Here is a 12123-nt window from a genome sequence, read left to right as displayed (position 1 = left end):
CTTAAAAATTGTAGAACCTCCGTTTTGGTATCAACGGGGTCCTGTACGGCAGTGGGCACAAAGGACAGCCCTTTTTGGAGTATTTTGGTTTCTACCTCAATTAAGGGATGTTTGGATAAATTATATACAGGCATCGACGCAGTATTGGTGACACTATTCTCCTCCTCATTTAGTACTAGCGTCTGTACACTTTGTGTCGGGTCCTGAAGAACCCCTGTTCCTGATTCTGCTGTGCAGGGGCTCGCCATCCTCCTCTGAAGCCTCGGCCCCTGAGAGTAATTAAATGTGCTCTAGCTACAGCATTAGTTCAGTAGTGATTCCTTGATACTTTTTTTGCTTTATATACACATTGCTTTTTCCTTCAGCTTCCGTTGTTTTGCCTCAATCTCATCACTAAAATATTTAGCATGTATCAATATCTCATCGATGTTCTTACTTTGCCAATCAACTGTATGCTGTTTTATCATGTCACTAATTTCGGGACGTAAACCATATACAAATCTGTACACAAAATGACTCAGATCCTTCTCACCCAAGTTCTCATCTCCACTAAACTGCTTAAAAGCTAGTATTAGTCTCTCATAAACATAATAAGCATGTACTGACTCTTTTACTTCTTGATGTGTTCGATCAATTTTTACCCAGTCTGTCTCTTTAGGAGGTACCTTGTTTTTCAAAAATACCATAACTTGTTCATATTTTTTCATTACTTCGGGGTCTGGTGCTCCTGTTTTAGGATCCCTTGGGTATTCCTTAGTTGGCCAATCGATCACTATTTTCCACTCTGTCCATAAGTCTGCTGGTACTATTATATCAAATAGGCTATTCAAATCAATCCACAATACTTTTGACAATTTAACAAATCTGTCTACTTGTCTGTACCACTCGACGGGCTTTTCTCGTAGTCGAGGGAAATCATTCGTAAAAGACAAAATATCCTGTCTTGTCCATGGGACATGCACATATCCTCCTCCTGGAATCTCTCTCATGGGGAATTCTGTCACTACCTTTTCCTTTTCTCTTACAGGAAATGCTGAAATTTTTTTATCTGGGGCATCATCTCGTTTTCTATACCACCTACTTCTCCATTTATCCACATCTCCCCATTTTCTCAATAAGGTGATTATGTCCTTAATCTGACCTATTCGTCCTGTTGTATTCATGTTTTCAATATCCTTTTCAGTGAAATCCACTCGATAAGGCTTTTGTAAAGCTTTTACTTTGTCTAAGTCAATTCCCATCTCACTTGCTATTTCTTCTAACCTTTGATGTAGGTTTTTCGCTCTCCATGTGACACTTTTACATAAAAACAGCAATTCCTCATTCTGGTAATTTTTCAACTTTTCTGTGGGGATAGTCCCTACTATTAATTCTTCTAGTACCATACGTAACTTGGCCATATCAATTGATTGGGATTCTTTTTCTTTTCCCTGCAAGCCTTTCAACCATTCACTTAATTCATCTGTTGATATTCCTACTGATTTCTCTACATTCCCTTGTTCTGAAATTCTTTGTGGTTCTAATATTGATCCTGCTGTCATTCGGGTTCTTTCTGTAGAATCTGGGCTTAGAAATGGATTATTTGAAACATTCGGTTCGATCATACTTATCGTATGTCTCCATGGATTCTCATTTGCTCTCATTTGTGATTGCTCAACCTGCCTACTGTTCGTATAAGGAACTGTCAAACAATGTTCACCTTCTTTTTGTTTCTCAAAAATGGGCATTACTGGACCTATTGTTACAGGAACGGTCACTGCTTCTAGGTTCTTGGTCAATTCTCTTATTTTCTCGGTTAGTTCTAGTGTCGTTTTTGCTATCTCCACAGAATTTTCATTATTTGCTTTATTCTCTGATCTTTTCTCTCCTTCTCTAATGGAATTGCTTCCTTCTAAATCTTGCGAGCCAGGTTCTGTCTTTATAATTCGGACTGTCTCTCTCATTGGGGCACTTGGTGTCAAAGCATCTGGTTCTTGTCGATACAGTGCTGGATTTTTATAAAACATGTCATCTAAAACATCGTCCTCTGATTCATTTGCTCCGTACCTTCTGGACTCTACATTATGTCTTTTTCCCACACACTTTCTCCCTTCATTTTCTCCTGCAGTTCTTACGGGGAACAGTCCTTCAGTCATACTTGCGTCTCGCCATCTTCTCATTCGATCACTATGATTTTCACAATCGTACTGTCGTCCAAACATATATCTATATCTACTTCCACTTCTTTGTTTTTCTCGCTCATGCATTTCATCTTCCCATTCTGTCAATGCCTCAAACTGTGTCGGTCTAGGTCTTGGCTCTAAACTCATCATCTTTTCATGCAAATTCCTCAATATTGCCAAATTAAACGAACCATGGGCCATATGTAGAAAGCAAAATTGCGATCGCAAACGCCGAAATTCGCCGAATTTCGGCGTTTGCGATCGCAATTTTGCTAAGTGGAATGTAGGAAGGCAAATCTGCGTGCAAAATAAGGAATCGCTAAATTTGCGATTCCTTATTTTGCAATTGCATTTAAGGATTCGCAAATTTTGCGATTCCTTAAATGCAATGTAGGAAGCACCAAAAAAGTGCAATTTGGCCTTAAGGAATCGCAAATTACCACCAACTACAGGTTGGTGGTAATTTGCGATTTCTTTCAAAAATGCATATTTTTGCATTTTTCAAAGTGGAATGTGGTGCACACACATGTCCTTAGGGCATGTATGTGTGCCACATGTGCACCCATGCTCATTTCTGGGGTGCAACAGGGTGTCCTTTTGACACCCTGGCACACTTGAAATTGCATTCTCAATTTGCGATTCTCTAATTGAGAATCGCAAATTGAGAATGTCTTCCCATTCATTCCTAGGGGCCTCTAGGCCCATAGAAATGAATGGGGAGGTATTCCTTAATTGCGAATTGCAATTTGCAATTCGCAATTAAGGAATATGTAGGATTCGCAAAATTATTTGCTAATCCTACCTACATTCCGTTTTGCAATTCTCTAATTGCGATTCCCTAAAAATTGCAATTAGAGAATCGCAAAACACTTTCTACCTACATATGGCCCCATGTTCTGGGAAAGCTAGGACTCCATCGTCCTTTGTATATTTCACCCAGTTGTCTAACCAAATACAAGTATGATATCCATATTTCGCAACCATGAAGGATGCGGGTGTCTTTGTTGGAGGAAGCAAATGTCCTTCCCTTGTTACAATCTTTTTGTCCTTCACGAACCATCCTTTTATTTTACTAAACAAGGATTTCTTCTTCTTTTCAGCTGAATGATAATACATTTTCCTGTCTTCCGTGAATCCCTAGTCTCTTTCTACAACTGTACGATTCTCTGTCCAATTGCAGCGCGACTCACACTAACGCAACAATACGGAGCGTCTACGTCACTGTCACAATTCTCAAATCCCAGCGTGACTCACACTAACGCACCAACCCTGGAGCATTTACGTCACCCTGTATTTCTCCAATCCTTGCGCGGCGCAAACTAACGCACCAATCAGCACATTGTACTGTTCCGACCCACTGTCCAATCCCAGCGCGGTCGTTCTGACGTCAAAAGTCGCTGCAGCTGCTCCTGTTCCTGTCTACCCCTCCTTTACAAAACTACTCGGTAGACTTTTGTTTCAATTTCTACAATTCTGTTAGTTACAACATAAAAGCATCTCCATTGTCCGCTTCGCTAACCAAAGCCTAGCAATAGACCTTTCTCACAAGAATTCCGTCTTTCCCGAGAGCAGCGCTTACCTCTGCCCTACTATGGAATCGCTGCTTCCGTTCATAAAGTAGCACATCCCTCTACTTCACCCTTCTAACAAGCATCAATTAACTGTTTATCCAGAATTAAGACACATAGTTAGAGTCAATGCTCCTGAGAAATAAAACCAGAGTTTCCCAATTAACCGGAATGCCTTTACATTCACGCACGTTCATACAAGAAAAATGTAGTACATTCACACAGAATTCTGCCTTTCCCGAGAACAGCGAACAGTCTGTGCTACTACAGAATTATGACATACGTTAACAAAGCAGCGCTTACCTCTACTTTGTCCTTCTAACAAGCTCAGAGAATACCTATTACCTTTCCAGTGATAAGCGTGATCGGAATGCCAATTGGATCCCTGGTACCTAAGACCAGAACTTCACAGGTAACCTTCGCTGTCATACACACTTCTCTCAATACAGATAATGTCTCTAATGGCAACACACGGCGATGCTACCGAATCGAACCCAGACAATGTGACGTGCAACTTCAATTGTTACACGTTTCCCCTGTATGCATACAGGGACATCAATTCCGTCTTTCCCCAGAGCAGCGCTTACTTCTGCTCTACTATGGAACTGTCACCGACTTCCTACGTCCCAGAAGCCGTACAAACTACATAAAACTCAACGCAACTCAACCTAGAGTGTTAGTACATATATCAATACAAATCAATAATAAATAAGCTATGTACAAGCAAAATCATTAAACCAAAACAATAAAAACCATCATCTTGCTACCAGAAAAACTGATGCACCTCAGAATACCCATTCCCTCTCTATTACCACAGATTGAACGATTTCACAGTCACACTCTTCACACAACACATATGCTGGTGGGGCCCATAACACCAATCATTCATTCCATCAAACGATCTGCACCTTTAAGAGGTAATTGTTTCCGAACGCTGCTTTGGAAGGAATATCTCTGTCCCTGTATCACACTTAGCATCCCTTCCATCAAAGGGTCGATCGGATCAATTTAGTTGATTTGAATTTAATGATAACTCACCTCTTCATAAATGTCAGAACAATACATTCTAACGAAATAACAACCCAACACGTATATAATTTCAATTATTCAATATTTATCTAATTAAATGCAGGTTAAAATCTTTGTTATTCAATCTTATTTCATCATATTTACCTATTCTGGCTAATTCTGGCTAACTTAATGAGAAAAGTTTCATTAAGTCAGTGTACGAAAAGTTTATTAGTCCAATGTATCTTTTTTTGCTTATTCAGGAGAGTTGGCGCTTCGCCCAGGGTGTCCTTGATGGGCACAGTCGGGTTAGGTCACCAAGGGGACATGGTTGCTGTTGTCAGCGCAGGCGCACTTCTCCATGGTTCATAAGTGATGTCATTTTGCTTAGTCAGATTCAGTCGGCAGCCATTTTGTGGCAGGCCCAAATGGTCAACTTAAGTAAAGAAACACAAGAACGTAATTAATACATTGAAATTATTATTACAATGTTATCCCTTTACTAAAACCCTTATGTGTGCGTATTTATCTAGCAATATGCAACATCAAAAGCAGTTTATACTCATTTTATTAAGCACAAATCACAAATACATCACAAAAGCAACGCTTACATTATTAGTATGTATACGTATTTAGTTCACATATTATTTTAGCCAGGCAAATGCATTCCTACGTGTAGTTCATATGTTAATACAGCTGATTAATCATCACTCATCAAACTATTAATAGAATTATGATTAATTATTTATTCATTTTAATATAAACATGCAAAATGAAGTGGGCATATAAAAAAAACGTATTACCCGCTCCAGCACTATCATGTATATTGGTCCTAAGATGGCTGCCAACACTTCTTGGATGAAGTACTGACAGCCAATCAGATCTCACAATGAGATGTGTGGTTAGGCTCCGTCCAGATACATCTATATTTTTAACTCTAATTTTCTCAGAAACTACTGAACGGATTTACACCATTTAAGCAAAAGGCACTAGTCTGAACTGAGGACTACCTCTTTGCCAAATTTGGTGTAATTCCGTTCAGCAGTTCGAGCTGTAGCTGCGTCAACAGGTCCTATGGGAAAATGCATGGGGAAAATGCGTTTTGGGACCCCCCTTTTTTCTCGGCCCCCGCTTGACGAATCACCGTGAAATTTTCAGGTTAGGAGCGGACCGGAGCTGGCCAAAAGTTTGGAAAATTTCGCAAAGATTCATCAATCGGCGCCAACGTTATTCCAAATAGAATGTTGCAGATTCCCTATGGAAAATAGGTCCTAACTATAACTACCTACTGGCGACTGCCAGTAGGTAATATATATATATATATATATTCACTGAAAAAACCATGGGTTTCAGGCACGTTATAGTTAGGAATTAGCATTTAAAAAACCTTAGAAATTCAATGAAAAAACCATAGGTTTCAGGGGCGTTATAGTTAGCTGGACTTTTCACTCGTACAAAACCATTGAAATTCCCCCGTTATAGTTAGTTCAGCTAACTATAACTCGCGCGCCCGCAATGCACTGCTGATGACGTCACATATTACATCACTCATGACATGGTCAGTGACATCACTCATGACATCACTGATGACATCTCAAATGACATCACTGATGACATCACTGATGACATCATCCAGTGAATGTGTGTTTTTCTGAAAATTACATATGTTTTATATATGTATATCTCAAGGTCGATGGAAGAATAAATGGGTATATAAGTGTCTAAATGGATGATTTGTTTTTGAAAAATTGATTGTATAACTGACTGATTAAGTGTATCTTAGTGAATACATGGCTTAGTGAGTAATGTTTAAATATGTAAATATCTGTATCAGTCTCTCACTTTGTGTATAAGTGGCTGCATGGTTTGGTGAGTAGCTACATGAGTGTCTATATAGGTTATTAGTTGCTTTTTGAGTATCAGTATGAGTGTCTGTATGGTTCGGTGGGGTGTATTACGTAGTGCATAGGTGCATGAATGAGTGACTCACTGTTTATATGTGTTGAAGACAGCATGTGTGCAGGACTGTATGGGTGGATGAGTGTGTGCATGGGTGTGTTAGTGAGTGAATGACTGTCTCAATAGTGTCTTTATGAGTAACTACATATGTTTTAAACTAGTATATGTGACTATTGGTGTATATAAGTGAGTATATGTGAGAGTGAGAGATTGAAAGAGTTCCTGTGTGAATAAGTATGTGTTTCTATAAGGGATTGTTTAAAAGACTAAGTATGTGTAAGTTTCTGTAGAAGTAAGTGTGGTGGTGTGTTTATAACTGTATATGCAAGTAAATGAATGTTTGATTCTTTATTAGCATGAGTGACTATGTGTGTGAGTAACTCTATGGATGAGTGGTGTTGTGTAACAGGATGTATAGGTGTATGAGTACATATTATGAGTGAGTACATGTATGAGTGACTGTATAGGACTGTTAGTGAATGAGTGGATGTGTATGTGGATCTTAGAATTACTGAATAGGTTGTTGTAACTGGTATTGGTATGTCCATTGTTTTGAAAATTTTAGTTTCTATTTTTGAATATGTGTATCAAAGGTTATATTAGGGGGAGAGGAGGACTGCCACTCTATCACAAGTGTGATGTCATCAGTGATGTAATCAGTGATGTCATTTGAGATGTTATCAGTGATTTCATGAGTGATGTCACTGACCATGTCATGAGTGATGTAATATGTGACGTCATCAGCAGTGCATTGCGGGCGCGCGAGTTATAGTTAGCTGAACTAATTATAACGGGGGAATTTCAATGGTTTTGTACGAGTGAAAAGTCCAGCTAACTATAACGCCCCGGAAACCTATGTTTTTTTCAGTGAATTTCTAAGGTTTTTTTAAATGCTAATTCCTAACTATAACGTGCCTGAAACCTATGTTTTTTTCAGTGAATTTCAAAGGTTTTTTAAATGCTAATTTCTAACTATGCCTACAGAGATAGGACATGTGAAGAAAGAAGAAAAATTGCACAGAAAGAAAAAAAAGAAATGCAGAAAGAAGCAACAGAAGTCCTCAAAGACGAAGAAAAGTGCAGGAAGAAGGATAACGTGCAGAAAGAACAAACAGAAGAGCAGAAAGAAGCCTTGTTGCAAAATCATCCTGTACCCTCAACTTTTTCAGACGGATACTGGTGGTAACTGATTCTGACTAACCAGTCCTAGAGCCAGTGCTATGTTAAAAGACACTCAGAATACAGTGAAAACACCTACATACACTAGGGAACACTATGCGTTGGGGTCCCCCTGTGATTAGCATGACCTCCTCTGTAAGCCCCTAGTATATAATAGGGCAGGGGATTAAAACTACCTCTTAAAACGCGCCACAGGGCGTGTTTGCACATAATAACTCAGGCCCCATCCCCTCCCTTCACCACTGTGTAAACACGCCCTGTGGCCATTTTTAGTTGGGAGATTAAGTTCATTTGAATCCTGAGGGTCCCTAGGGTCCAACTAGCCCACTAGATACCTCCAGTAAGCGCCACAGAGCTGCGTTGCAGAGAAGTGTAAAAAGTGGCATGGCCTGGACCACCTCTCTGCAACGCAGCTCAGTCGCGCTTACTGGAAGCACCTGGTGGGCTAGTTAGCCCCCAGGGGCCCTCAGGATTGAAGGGGAATTATTTCCCCAACTTAAAACGTGCCATAGGGCGTGTTTGCACACGTCACCTCAGGCCCCGTCCCCTCCCTTCGCCACTGTGTAAACACGCCCTGTGGCCGTTTTTTAAGTTAGGAGATTAAGTCCCCTTGAATCCTGAGGGTCCCTAGGGGCAAAATAGCCCACTAGGTACGTCCAGTAAGCGCCATTGCAGAGAGATGTAAAAAGGGGCACGGCCTGCACCACCTCTCTGCAACGCAGAGCAGTGGCGCTTACTGGAAGCACCTAAGGGTCCCTAGGGTCAAATTAGCCCACTAGGTACCTCCAGTAAGCGCCACAGAGCTGCGGTGCATAGAGGTGTAAAAAGGGGTGTGGCCTCAGAACACCTGTCTGCAACACAGCTCCCTGGCGCATACTGGAGATACCTGTTGGGCTAGTTGGCCCTCAGGGGCCCTCAGTATTGAAGGGAAATTAATTCCCCAACTTACAACTGGCCAGGGGGCGCGTTTGCAGAGTGCTGCAAGGAGGGGGCGTGGCCTCCGGCACGATGCCGGTCTTTTATTTATTTATTTTTTTTAAGAAGGAGGGCAGTGTGGCCCCCTTCTTTTTCTAATTTATTGGCACATGGGTAGCTATTGACGGGCACATTTAATGCACACGCACACCAAGCCATTCAAAGGGGATTCGACAAAAATTCTACCAAACTATGCAAGAAACCCCCCTCACGGTTAATAAAACACACATCCACCGCCAGATGTGCAATACTTTTTATTTTACTCTCTGGAAAGGAGACGAACCTCACTTGAGAGTCACAGCGTGCTTCTGGATGAGCCCAATGCTGTGTTACACCCACTAGTGCCCGCCGAGTGCCACACACCTCTGTGTTGTATTCCACCAGCTAGTGCGTATGCTATGACACTCTCTAGTCCATGTGCTTTGTAACACCACCCCGTGAATATGTCATGCCACACTTGCCTTCACACGGGTTATATTGCCCCATCTAACGTGCCTTCCTCGATGCCTATGTTATAACGCACAGCGCTATGCCATACATATTACAATCTGGGATCCATATCTTTGTCACAGTGCATATGCAACGTTACACTCCCCAGCACATATTTTATATTACAAAGTTAGGTTACACAACACTGCCCTGTGCATATTACACTCCAAGGCGCATATCGCATAGCACGCGCTAGTGCCTGTGCTATCTCGCGCTCTCCAATGAATCTGTCATTGCGCAGAATGTATTGCATATTATATTTCACGCCCCGGTTCATATTATATCACACTTTTTGGTGCATAGTTTATACCATATACTATATCTTGTTTTCATTTTCAATCGTGCTCTCAGGACTATGTTCTATATAACACTGCGTCCACCTACCCTTTTCACGGACATTACATTTTGCGATGGGGGGGTGGAGTGTCAGGGGTGTTTCTGCCAAGTGAGCCCGGAGTCACAGTCACAAACCTCCTCTTCTTCCTGAATAAAAGTGAGATTATGCAGCATACTTGTTCATATTTTAAGTAGTTCGCACAGACACACATTTTAAAAACAATAAAGTTCCTAATACCCACCTTCTCTGAACAGTTAGCTTGCTGCCCCATTCACCTCCTCTTTATCCTCTGTTGTCTGAATCCATGGACTAGCCTCCTCCCTCCTGCTATGCATGGTCTGATGTGCTGCCACTGCCCTCCATTTAGCATGATGTACCAGTCCACTCCTTCTGGCCTCCATTTCCCAATTTTATGGCCCATCATTGACCTCCTGCTTAGCCTCTGTGCTTAGCTTGCTGCCCCTATTCTCCTTCCCCCTGCCCTCCGATGTCTTTGTGCATGCCCCTGCTTCATCCTTTTTGCCCACCATGATCCATGGACCTGCCACTCCTATCTACTCTGAGTGTTCTGTTGAGCTGCCACTCACCTCCCACCTGCCTAGCATTGTCAGATGACTGTAACCTGTCCCTGCCACCTCCACCCTGCCTGTCCACATGCCATGCCCCTATCCCCTTCCTCCTGTCCTCCATGGTCCATTTTACTGCCACACCCTTCTGCCCTCCCTGGTCTGTTGTGCTACAACTGCTCCTCCTGCCTGCCCTGTGCGGTCTGTTGTGAGGCCCGTTCCCCTGAACTGTCTTGTCTGTGCCCAGGTCCTGACCCTCCCTTCTATCCTCCATGGTCCTTTGTGCATGCCCCTGCACCCTCCTTCTTGCCCATCTTAGCCATTGTGCTGCCACTAACCCTCCCGCTTGCCATGCATGGTCTTCTGTGCTGCCATGGCCCCTCCCACCTTCCCTGTGTGGTCAGCTAGCTGCCCCTGACCCCCTCCCACCTTCCCTCCATGGTCTGTGTGTATGCCATAATAGTCTCATTGTTGCTCTCCATGGTGTGTCTTGTTTCTAGTGCCCATCCTGCCGGACCTCCATGGTCACCTTGCTGCTCCTGCCCTTCCCCCTTGCCCCCAGCCCTCTGTTTCCATGTGCAGACCTCTATTCCCTCCCTCCTGGCTTGTCTGTTCCATTGTAATGCCCCTGATCCGTCCCTCCTGCCCTTTATGGTCTGTTATGCTGCAGCTTTCTCTCCTGTCTGTGGCAGGTAATTCGTTCTCAAATGGAGGCAATGGGGGCACATGTGCGCGCTTCCTGCGCTGGATTGGCAGCTGCTCAGTGTCATCGCTGGAGTCCGCAGGGTGTGCATGCTCCTCTCCCTCTGCGCTGTCTTCTTGTGCCCTGCCATGTGCTGTGGATGTAAAGGGGACTACATGAGTTTGTGTTCTTGTCTGCATGTGGCAATCAATAAAGTTCCTACAGTTTTTTTGGCTAACCTCTGACACTGTATCATTCACTTATCCCCAACCCACATGTTGCATTTAATTTCCTTAGTCTCATGGACACACAGTCTGACACAGTACTACGAGTCCCATGATGCATTGCTGGGTGTGTTGTAAGACCTGGGCTGGATTGACATTTTGGGAGTTTACTATGCGCATTTGGGGAAGTGTGCATGGGATGGGGAGGAGTGCAGATTGATTTTGCATGCATCTTACCTTGACTGCTGGATGCAGGGTCGGAGCTGTCTATGTAAGCCACACCACCAACGCTCTCAGGCAGGAGAGTAGACTCCATGAGCTCCTCATGGGGGGTTGGCTGCTCTGCAGTGGATGATCCTCCGCCAGTCTGATTTGCGTCCTTCAGTCTGGCTGCCACCCTCTCCTTGGACCTCTGGTGCATGTCGTACCACCGCTTGCGCAGCTCTTCGATGGTACGTGTGGTGACTCCCACTGCATTCACCTTATTCTATATTTCTAGCCAGATTTTCCTCTTCCTCGCCTCTGGGACATGCAGTGCCTTCTTGCCGAAGAGGTGCTCATGGCTGCAGACCATCTCCTCAATGAGGACCTCCTGCTCCTTTTCAGCGAACGTATGCTTTCTCTTCCTTTTCTCTGCATCCTTGCCCTGCTGTTGTTTGGTGGAATCCATTGCTGGTTGCACTCTCCTGGGATGCCTCCTCACACTCCCCAAGCAGCCTCTGGGTGTTGGTCAGGTGAGCAGGTGCAGGAAATCACTCCAGTTTCCTGTTTGTGATGTCATCAGGCTGCACCTGGATTGCAGATTCCTGTTTTTGCGATTTCTTAATTAGCGAATTTCGCTATTAAGAAATCGCTAAACGGGTGTCTGAGAATAATTTGCGATTTTTAAGAAATCGCTATCGATTTGCGATTAATTTTTTACATACCGCTTAGCGAATCTCAATTTGCGAATCGCAAAATATCGCAAATTAGGA

The sequence above is a fragment of the Triturus cristatus genome, chromosome 4_2, assembly GCF_964204655.1.
Source record: "Triturus cristatus chromosome 4_2, aTriCri1.1, whole genome shotgun sequence".
NCBI lineage: Eukaryota > Metazoa > Chordata > Amphibia > Caudata > Salamandridae > Triturus > Triturus cristatus.
This window is presented reverse-complemented; position numbering follows the sequence as displayed.